Raw genomic sequence first — 12,327 nt, 5'->3', positions numbered from 1 at the left:
GATAGCACTTAAGAGTAATGTCTGGTAGCTAGACTAATACCCAATAGTACAGCTCTTTTGTACTTCCTGGCATTCATATGTGTGCTCTTCAGTGGAGGCAGAGAAAGATGGTCCCCTCAGGTCCACTCCTGGGCCTTGGTGGAGCCTCCTCTGATCTCTGTTGCTGCAAATTCATTTATGTTGTTAGGTGTTGTGGGTAATGGGACCCACTCAGGCAGCGGCTATGGTGGGTAAGTACGCCACACCTTTCTGGACTAGCCCTTTGGAGGGAGACAAACCCTGCTCTAGATCTGGCCTAAGAAACCGTGTATCTTGTCCCCTCTCAGTTCTATGACAGTGAAGGCTCCTCCCTCTTTCTCAAATGCCTGCCACAAATTTCATATTCCTGAGACATGAACTGCAACCTAGAGGCACTGTGGCATCTTATAGCTTGGGGTCAGGTTTTGACTACACTGGGGGATCCAATTTGCTCTTGGGTTACCAGAAAAGTATTCAGGTGAAACAATACACTTAGGCTAAGTATCAGAGGCTGTGCTATGTACACATTCACCCAGGGTGGCTAGGCATGGTCCCTGGGATGGGCTGGCAGGCTTGCAGAACAGACATACCGCAGTCCTACAGGGAAGCTAGCCCCATTGTCTACTGGTTTGGAGGTCAGCTGGAAAAAGCCCCTCACAGAGTGGGATAGGGAGCTCTGGGGAATGTGCATCTATGGCCTGTCTCTGCCTGAGCTGCCCATCAAAAAATATCCTAAGCTCTATGCCGTCTGATACTGTCCAATTATATGTCTTTTATTAATTCTAATATTGTATGCATTCTTGATGCAATGTAAACAATATACAGATTTTTTTGCATGTTAGAAAAAAGAGAAAAATCATTTTATACATGATAGATATTTCAAATATTTAGTCACATTGATATTTAAATTATATTTTCTATTTACACAGGAGGGTAAAAGTTGTTCAAGACCTGCTCATATTTATTCAGTTAAAGTAACAACTAAGGACTTATTATCTCTAGCTTATAGCCAAATTTTACTTTTATTATTTCAAAAAAATACAGAGATTCTTGATAGATTATGGGTTTCCTCTTCAGTTTCAATAATAATGAAGAGCATTTATTTGATTAAAAAGTAATGGCCAACTGCCAGAGAATTATGTTGACAATTTATGAAGGTAGACAAAATTTATCTGGGAAAAAAAAAATGTTGCCTGGAGTCTTTTCGAAATGAATATAACACAGGAATGTGGCAGAATTCCTGGTAAATAAAACTAAACAAAAGAAGCTTACATCAGCTCCCACTTTCAAATGGAATTGGATGCTAAGTTCACACTAACAAAAGTAAAGGTATAACAAGTAATTAGCACATTAAGCAGTGAAGATATCCATGAAAGCCCTCATGTACCATCTGTAGAGAACAAGGGAATAAACTCATTTGTAAAGATACAGAAAAAAATGGAAGTTGGATTAACAAAGGATTACAATGAATATTGCCATATTTTGAAAAATCAGGATACAAACATAATGTTTCTTAGACCCTAAGAATTACTCAAGATCCCAAGTTATGATTCAAGTATCACTCCACCCCCAAATTTCAAGGATCAACTTATTTCAGTATATATTTTTAGAGCATGAAATTTAATGTGCTCTTTCATTTTCCACCTGCAATTTGTTCCTCAGTCTGTCTTTTCTTATGTGCTTCATCTAGTTCTATTAAAAATCCCTGCTCATTTTCCCATGTGATTGAAAGGAACACTAATTCATTCTTTTCAATATGATCTTGCTACCACTTCATGAGCCCCAGCAAAGACACATTTTCCTTAGCTATTTACATCAATATGAGTCCTGGCAGAAAACAGATGCTGCATGTATTGGGTAACATAAGAAAAGCTTATTAAGAGATTATTTACTAAATTGTAGGCAGAGTATTATATTAATTTTTATAACCATTCGAGTAGTGGGTAATTATAAAAAATATACCTCTATGTCTGAAGAGGCAAGGGAAGAGAGCAGTTTCTAGATCATGGAAGGAGATAGTCACATGAAAAGGGGCTACACAGTCAGATTCTTATGTCAAGGGATTTAGCCCAACCAAGGCAGCCACACAGGCAAGGAGCTGGGTGATTTAATATTTCAACCTTACTCTTCTCTTTTTTACCATTCTCTCCCTGGGACTCTCTAGAAAACAGATCAAATCTGAAGGCAGATAAAAAGGGAGTCTCTTTATGTAGCTCCCATAGGTCAGCTCATGGAGATCCAGAATAGTATGAAGAAGGGTAGAGAGTAGAGACTAAATCAGAAGGAACAAATAGAAGACATTCTTTAGATTAGAGAGACAGTAATGTGAAATTTATTAGTCCTGTTGTTGGGATAGAGAAATTAAGAATACTACAATACAGAATAGAACAATAAAATTATATGTAAATATGATGGTTTCCAAGTCCTCAATGAAGCCTTAGGTGAACTCCTTCACAGTTTCCCTTTTGTCAATGTCCCCAGCTTCTAATATCAAATCTACAATTTCAATTTTATATCTAAGAATATGTTATTTTCAAACCACACTCCTTGTACTTACAGGATTATGCTCCTCACAATATTCATCCTTCTTCCCACAAGTATGTTTCTCATTAATATTCCTGAAATAACACACAGAAGCCTGCAGTAGAAATGTGCATGGGGCATGAAGGCACTTTAGTAACTACTTGAAGGTCTCTCCACCCAGGTATACTTCCACATTTATCAATTGGTAGGCAGGTTAACTGTAGCATCCATCACACACAAACACACATAAACACACTGTTACACACATATATGCACATGTACACACAAGCAAATCATGATTTCTCTAAGAGTGCAGTATAAACCACAACAAGAAAAATAAGCATTTTTACCAACTGAGACATATTTAAACCTCATAATTATCAAGGTCAGATTTCTCACAGTGGAATTATTACTTTTCATTGCCATTCAGAACTATATTTTGTTTATCTCCAACTTCCCTCTAAATTCAAATAATCCCCTTCTGAGATTACAAAGAAAAAAAAAATAGAACCATCATTGCATCATACACAACAGAAGATTGTTTAGGAATCAGAACACCAGAATCATCCCAATAACATAGTTCATCTGTGATGGCTTTCTGTAATCATCCATTTAACACAAACAACAACAAAAAATGGTGTAAAAATAATTTAAGAATTCTGTGCTCTACAGCACAGTGTATAGTAATGGCATCTGCTCAACTGTAAATTACCACTTAGGAATATCGGTGGCCCAGACTTCACCAGGTGAGCTGAGAAACCCAGATCATACAGATGGATAAAAGTTATTTTACAGTGAACTTAAAAATACCAAAGCTGTTACAGAACTGACATACCAGTAAAGATATATCATAGTTGTTCAAATTATGTTACTATATTCTTATATGTAGATCAACAAGTTTTTATCAATGATATCTGCATATATTTGATATTATTAACATGATATTATTATATCATTTTAATTTCATATTAGTTTGTATTAAAATTTTAATTGCCTAAGTAAGAAATAAAAAATAAAAATTAGCACATTAACACAATTATGTTTATGCCACTAAATGTTTTCTATTACAGGTATGGTTTTTATTTAAACATTTTCAATAAACTTAATGTTTTTTATTTCTGGAAAATATTGCCATATTTAATATATTCTTAACTTGATTTGTAGAGCATGCTTATTTCTACTTAATATAAGATTACTTATGACATATACATTTTTAAACACATTTCTTTCTTCCATCTCATATCCCATATTACATACCATGCTTTATGTGTTAAGTTTTTTTGTTTGTTTGTTTGTCTGACTGATTCATTCATTGATTTATATCAGTCTATGTTTGGGAGTTTAAAAGATAAGTTTCAGGAAAAATAAATCTGAAAATGTTCAGGTAAAATATTGCTAAAGTGCCTTCAAATAAGTGCTTTTGAAAAGCTGAAAGCCTGTTTAAAATTTTGAATTAGTAGATTTGTGCTTAGTTTAAGTACTTAGACAAGGAGTGAAACTCTTTCTCGGTCTCTGAGGAAGAAGTATTCCATTTTTCTAACTAAAAAAATAATAAAAAGGAAATAGGCGAAGAACCCAAACCATGAATAGAGATTGATTTATTTATTGAAAAGTCTTACTCTACCTACATTAAATCTATAACTTAAAGAAGTGACCAAACAAATGAACAAACAAAAAAGACTCACGTTGTAAAGCCAGCAAATGAACATAACATTGCTTGCTTTTCCCTCCTCCAAGTCATCAAAAGTGGTATGGCACAGGAAGAAAAAAATATATATCAGTACTTCATCCTGATATTGTCATATGCTAGTTGTATTCTTTTAGAAAAAAAAATGATTTAATTTATTTGAAATTCAGTTTCAATTATTCATTTATTCATTATAAAACCATTTATTAGAAAGCAAATAGTTACTGGGGACACAGCAGTGTTCCTGAGGATTTACTTTAGTTGGGAAAGGAGAAATTGCAAAATTAATAATACATAGAGTAATTTAACTCAGTAGTAATTAAGTGTTGTGTAAAACAGGTATTGGAACCCAAAAGGGCATTAAAATCAGTATCCTATTTAGAGAAGTAAGGGAAAGTGTTCACAAAGAGACAACCTTTAAGTTATCTTTGAAGGTAAAGTAAAAATGAATCTCACAAAGAGTTTCTTAATAGAGAACATTCAGATCAACAGACGATCTTATATGCATAGTACCTGAATAGTAAGGAAGATGATCATGCAAGTTTAATACATAAAAAGAAGTCCAAAGAAGAAGTGTAATGAGAAATTAATACTTATAGTTCTGTGTGTATTTTCCTTGAAATCAGTAAATAAAAATTTTAGTTCTGTGCATTTTTTCGATGAAATTAGTAAATAAAAGAGAAAGTACAAATAAATCCTTTCCAAGGGTCAACAGATTTTTATACTTCATAACAAATAAAACACAATCTCTAACAAAATTCTAAGGACAATTTTTACAGGAATAGAATAAAAAAATTCTAAAATATATGTGAAACCACAAAAGGTCCTGAATAGCCAAATAAATCTTGAGCAGAAAGAACAAAGATCCAGATATTACATTACCTAATTTCAAAATATACTCTAAAGCTGTAGTAATCAAAATATCATGGTACTGATTTAAAAAAAAACACAGACCAATGGAATGGAATAGACAGCACAGAAATATATCCATGCACTTATAGCCAACTGATGTTCAACAAAGGTGTCAAGGGCAGAGAATGAAAAAAGGACAGCATTTCAAAAAACAGCATGAGGAAAACCGAATATCCACAGGCAGAAAAATAAAATTATCTTATCCTACAAACAAAAATAATCCCAAAATAAATTAAAGACTTCAATGTACTTTCTGAAACTATAAAACCACTAGAAGAAAGCTTAGTAGAAAAGCCTCTTGACATTTGGATATGACCCACAAAACACAAGCAACAAAAGCAAAGATAGACAAATGAGATTGTATCGAGTTAAAAGGCTTCTGCACAGCAAAGGAAACAATCAACAGAGTGCAACGACAACCTATGGAATGGGAGAAAATATTTGAAAACCATACATCTGGTAAGAGGTTAACACTCAAAATATGTAAATAATTCAAAGAAGTCACAGCAACAAGACAAATAAGCCAAATAAAAAAATTGGTAACGAACCTACAAAGACATTTCTCAAAAAAAGTTATACAAATAGACTAGTATATGAGAAATTGCTTGACATCACAAATTATCAAGAAAATACAAATTAAAATCAAAATGAGATATCACTTCACACCTGTTAAAATGGTTATTATCAAAAGACAAGTTATAACAAGTGTTGGCAAAGATATGAAGAAATTGGAACCCTTTTTCAATGTTGGTGGGAATGCAAATTAGTATAAGGATTGCATAAAAGTAGAGGTTTCTCAAAAAATTAAAAATAGGATTACCCTATCATCCAGCAAAGCTGCCACTGGGTATATAACCAAAGGAAATGGAATCAGTAGATTGAAGAGATATTTGTATTTTTCTCATGTTCCTTGAAGCACTATTCACAGTAGCATTATTCATATATTCCAACATATGTAGTCAACCCAAGTGTCCATCAACAGATGAATAAAGAAAATGTGGTATATGTAGATACAATGGAATTCAGCCTTTATAAAAAAGGAAATCCTGTAATGTTCAACAACATGGGTACACCTGGAGAACATTAGGTTAAGTGAAATAAGGCAGGCCCAGAAAAGATAAAGACCAGGTGATCTCACTAATATGTGGAATCTAAAAAGTCAAACTCCTAGAAACAGAGAGTACTATGATAGTGGTTCCTAGAGTCCGAGGTGTGGGAAGATTAAAGAGATAAGAGATACTACTCAAATAATACAAAATTTCAGTTCAACAGGAGAAATATGTTCAGGAGAACTGCAATACAACATGGTGACTGTCATTAATAACAACATATTATATACTCGAAAATTGCTCCAACAGTAGATTTTGAATGTTCTTACCACCAAAAAAAAAAAAAAGTGGTTAGGCACAGCGGCTCACACCTGTAATCCCAGCACCTTGGGAGGCTGATGCAAGAGGTTATCATTTGGGCAAGGGAGTTCAAGACCAGCCTGGGAAAGACAGCAAGACCCCATTTGTAAGTAGTCTGTTTTCACATTGCTATAAAGAACTACCTGAGACAGGTTGATTTATAAAGCAAAAATTTCCAGTTTCATTCATGTCCCTACAAAGGACATGAACTCATCCTTTTTTATGGCTGCATGGTATTCCATGGTGTATATGTGCCACATTTTCTTAATCCAGTCTATATATGTGCCACATTTTCTTAATCCAGTCTATCATTGATGGACATTTGGGTTGGTTCCAAGTCTTTGCTATTGTGAAGAGTCCCACAATAAACATACATGTGCATGTGTCTTTATAGCAGCATGATTTATAATTCTTTGCAACAAACTATCGCAAGGACAAAAAACCAAACACTGTGTGTTCTCACTCATAGGTGGGAATTGAACAATGAGAACACTTGGACACAGGAAGGGGAACATCACACACCTGGGCCTGTTATGGAGTTGGGGGGGAGGGATAGCATTAGGAGATAGACTTAATGTAAATGACTAGTTAATGGGTGCAGCACACCAACATGGCACATGTATACATATGTAACCTGCACGTTGCGCACATGTACCCTAGAACTTAAAGTATAAAAAAAATATTTAATTGGCTCACAGTTCCACAAGCTACACAGGAAGTATGACTGGGAGGCCTCAGGAAACTTACAATAATGGCGAAGGGTGAAGGGGAAGCAAGCACATCTCACATGGCCAAAGTAGGAGGAAGAGAAAGAAGGAGGAGTTGCTACACACGTTTAAACAACCAGATCTCATCTCATGAGAACTTACTATCACAAGAACAGCAAGGGAGAAGTCCACCCCGATGATCCAATTACCTCCCACCAGGTCCCCTTCTCCAACACTGGAGATTACTATTTGACATGAGGTTTGGGTGGGGTCACACAGCCTACCCATTATGTCAACTTTACAAAAAAAAAAAAAATTAACTCAAAATATGTTATATGTTTATTTATTTAACTCAAAATGTGTACTGTTTTCAACTAGCTAGGCATGGTTTGTGCCCCTGTAGTCCCAAATACTTGGGAGGCTGAGGGGAGAGGAACCCTTGAGCCCAGAAGTTTGGGGCTGCAGTGAGCTATGATTGCACCACTGCACTCTAGCCTGGGTGACAAAGTGAGACTCTATCTCTTAAAAAAGTAAAAAGTGAATTAAAAATAAAAATTATTTTTAAAAAATAATTATGTGAGGTAATACATATGGTAATTAGGTTGACTTAGTCATTCTACAATGTTTACATATATCAAAACATCAGGTTTTATACCATAAATATATACAACTTTTATATGTCAATTAAAAATAATCATAGACCACCCCCAGATATGAGGAAAAAAATTAAAATAAAGCTTTATATGATGATATGCTTCTTCCTCTAAGTTTAAATACATTTTTAACAGTAATTAAAATAGGCCAGGCATGGTGGTTCACACCTGTAATCCCAGCACTTTGGGAGGCCGAGATGGGTGGATCATCTGAAGTCAGGAGTTTGAGACTAGCCTGGTCAAAATGGTGAAACCCCATCTCTACTAAAAATACAATTAGCCAAGCGTAGTGGCAGTCTCCTGTCATCACAGCTACTCAGGAGACTGAGGAAGAAGGATTGTTGGAACCTGGGAGCCAGAGGTTGCAGTGAACCAAGTTTGAACCATTGCACTCCAGCCTGGGTGACAACAGTGAGACTCTATCTCAAAAAAAAAAAAAAAAAAAAAAAAAAAAATTTAAATTAAAATAGAAATTTTTGTCTGAATTCTAAAATAAAATGCTTTAGTCTGTTACCATTTTGCTTGTTATTTTTTTTTCTTATTTTACCACAATGGTATTATTAATGCCATTTTGTCAACAAGTTGAGATTGCTTTCATAACTGTTCAAAAACAGCATATGAGACACACTGTTTAACTAATTAGTAAACTCCATTTCCATTTTAGGACCCAGTTTGTATTTTTCACAATGAAGCATATATCAGAACATGTTTTAGAAATACTAGCTTCCATTTTAAGATTTCTTTTAACTGATATTTTATTATTATATTTGATATTTTTTAAAAAACTTTAATATTAAAGCTTACATACAAAAAAAGAATCTCACATCAGGTCTTCTTTATCATAACCAATTGACAAATGCTGGTCCGATTTTAAAAGGTCAAGAACTGACTGGTGCTTTTGTACTTCTTTACATGTAATTTGTTTTACATTTATTTCATTGAATGTGTTTTTTGTTTAGCTTAGTCTCTTTTCATACTATTTAGTCTCCTTGCATGACCTATGATTTTTCTCTCTACTCATATAAGCCAGAGAACATCCACTCAGTACCTTTTAGAATAAGACTTTGAGATACTTTAAATTGCAAATTGTCAGGAAGAAAATGATACAAAGTATGAAGAATTTCCTTTTTCATCAGAACTATGGTGGATGGATTAGCAATTTGGGACCTCTTTGAAAGGAAAAAGAAAAAATCACTTACAATAAAGTATTATAAAATAAATATATATTCAGTGAAAACAAGGTTGGTTGGAACTGCTGTCCTTTATATATTGGAAGATACAAATTTTCACAGTATCACATTCTGAGCTAGTCTACCATCAGCAATATAGAATTTAATATTATCATTTTCAGTGTGTCCTATATTCCACACTCTGAGCCAGTCTATTGAACAAATGCTGCAGACATGGTGCTGTTTACATAATCAATTGTGAGTAAGTAAAACTTTTTATTTGTATTTAACTCAAAATGTGTACTTCTGAGCTCCCATTCTTCTGGACAAGAGGAATCATTTTTTAAATTCATAACAATTTACACTAAGTATTTTCTGAACTATCCCATCCACTCCCTTGTAGAGTTGTACCCAATTTTAAACATTACTTGGAAATGGTGGAGTGGGGATGGTGAAGTACTAATACAGTCCCCAACCAATCTTTCACTTGAAACATTTCCTTGAGGCTTTAGTAATCTCTATACACACCACCCCTTCAAGTCTTCTGGATGACTGTTACTTTCTTGCCACTTAGTTGATAAGGAGATCTTTTGAGATGCTCTATATAGCTCTGTATCAACTTTTCAAATATCTCATATATACATCTATTAGTCCTGTCCTTCTAGAGAACCCTAATACACTTTGCATCTGACAAGGCTTTAATACCCAGAATATATAAAAAGCACAAACAACTCAATGGTGGGAAAAATAACAATTAAAAATGGACAATAGATCTGAATAGAATTTTCTCAGAAGAAAACATACAAGTGAGCAACAGATAAATGAAAAAAATGTTAAATATTACTAATATTACTAATCATCAGGTGAGTACAAATCAAAATCACAATGAGGTATCACCTCACCCCAGTTAGAATAGTTAGTATCAGCTGGGCGCGGTGGCTCAAGTCTGTAATCCCAGCACTTTGGGAGGCCGAGACGGGCGGATCACAAGGTCAGGAGATCGAGACCATCCTGGCTAACATGGTGAAACCCCATCTCTACAAAAAAAATACAAAAAATTAGCCAGGCGTGGTGGCGGGTGCCTGTCGTCCCAGCTACTCGGGAGGCTGAGGCAGGAGAATGGCGTAAACCTGGGAGGCGGAGCTTGCAGTGAGCTGAGATCCGGCCACTGCACTCCAGCCTGGGCGACAGAGCGAGACTCTGTCTCAATAAAAAAAAAGAATAGTTAGTATCAAAAAGACAAAAAATAACAAATGCTGGTGAAGATGTGGGAAAGGGGGAACTCATACATTGTTGGTGGGGATGTAATTTAGTATAAACATTGTGGAAAATAGAATGGAGGTTCCTTAAAAAATAAATAAATAAATAAAAATAGGACTACAAGTGATCCAACAACCCCCCTATCGCACATCTATCCAAACAAAAATGAAATCAGCATGTGAAAGAGACATCTGCACTCCTATGTTTGCCGCAGCACTATTCACAATAGCCAAGACATGGAGTCAACCTAAGATTTGGATTGATAAATAAAATGTGGTATACACACACAATACAATCTTCTTCAGCCATAAAAAAAAAACAAAGTTCTGTCATTTGCCACAACATGAGTGGACCCAGAGAATATTATGTTAAATGAAATAAGCCAAAAACAGCAGGACAAACACCGCATGATCTCACTTACATTTGGAACATAAAAAAATTGAACTTTAGAATGAGAGGGAAATGTGGGTTACAAGAGGTTGGGGGAAAGTAAAGGGGGGTATGAAGAGAGATTGGTCAACGGCTACAAAGTTAAAGTTAGACAGGAGGAATAAGTTCTGGTGTTCTACTGCACATTAGGGTGACTATAGAGTCAACAATAATTGTCTCCTTTAAAATTGCTAGAAAAGTGGATTTTTAATGTTCTCATCACAAAGAAATTATAAGTGTTTGAGGTGAGGAATATGTTAATTTTCTCATATTGAGGAATATGCTAATACCCCAATTTGATCATAACACAATGTACATATTTACTGAAACATCACACTGTATCCCATAAATATGTACAATTACTATGTGCTAATTAAAAATAAAACAAAAAATAAAGCCAGATCTGTTCCAGCAATGAGTAGCATCATTAATTTGGGATTATTCCAAAGTGGGTTATGAGAATTTCTCATTTGCCTATTTCAAATGTCCTCAAGTGTTTTTGTGTGACAAAACTGCACTCATTAAGTATATTCCCTAAAGACTGTGCTATATGACATGTTAACAAAATCCAGATGTTTTCCTTTTCTTTTAACGTACGTGAATAGGAAGTTTAAATCTATGCACATTCCTGGAGACATTACATGAGTCAAACAAAGGAATAGTCCTCTTTCAAAATAGTTTGTAATAGTGTAAATTTCAGTGATAGATTTATACTAGATTAGGACCCAAATATTAACTGCACCTGTGTTCAAAGACTTTCTCTATTTATATGCTTATATGTGTAGGCTTCTTGATATCTGGAGGATATGCTTGCAAATTCATATAGCCATAAACAGAAACTTAAACAATGTATTGTAAATAATGTCATTAATTTTTATAATTCTTTAAACTTTAGAAGCACTTTTATGAATCTTATTTATAATTCATATTCACAATGACCCTGTGTTCACAATGACTCTGTGAGATCATTAGAGGAAGTATTTTTTCTCAACTTTTAGATGTTAAATAGAGATTCAAGGGTAAATTTTTATCTGTGGTCACATAATCAATAATGGAACCACTGGTCTCTCAACACAATTTCTGACTCCAAATGTTGTTTATAATAGAGCACTTGCTCTCAAACGTTGATGTGCACTACAATCACCAAGGGAACTTGTTAAAATGGAGATTACCTTGGTCACTCAGAGGTTCTAATTTATAGTCTGGGTAGGGGACATAAATATTAATTTTCAGTAAGAATTGGACCACATTTTGAGAAGCATATTACACCATGCGACTAACAATAAGCATCCCATGTCATTGATACTTTTGTTACGTGAGAATGCAAATTTCATGAAAACACTGGCTAAAAAAAAATCTTTCTCACTATTTTATCCTAGGCATCTAGGAACCCAACAAATAGTATCACCTTAATAATCTGCAGAGTAAATGAACACATCTAGAGTTATTACATAGCATAAGTTTAAGCCTACATGGTAGATTTTGTTTCACGTGAACTAATTCTGATTTTTTCTCTGTGTCAAGCATATTTAACATAAATTGCTTTCAAACAGTTCAATA

The sequence above is a fragment of the Trachypithecus francoisi genome, unplaced genomic scaffold, assembly GCF_009764315.1.
Source record: "Trachypithecus francoisi isolate TF-2019V2 unplaced genomic scaffold, Tfra_2.0 Lachesis_group17, whole genome shotgun sequence".
NCBI lineage: Eukaryota > Metazoa > Chordata > Mammalia > Primates > Cercopithecidae > Trachypithecus > Trachypithecus francoisi.
Note: the sequence above shows the minus strand (reverse complement) of the source record.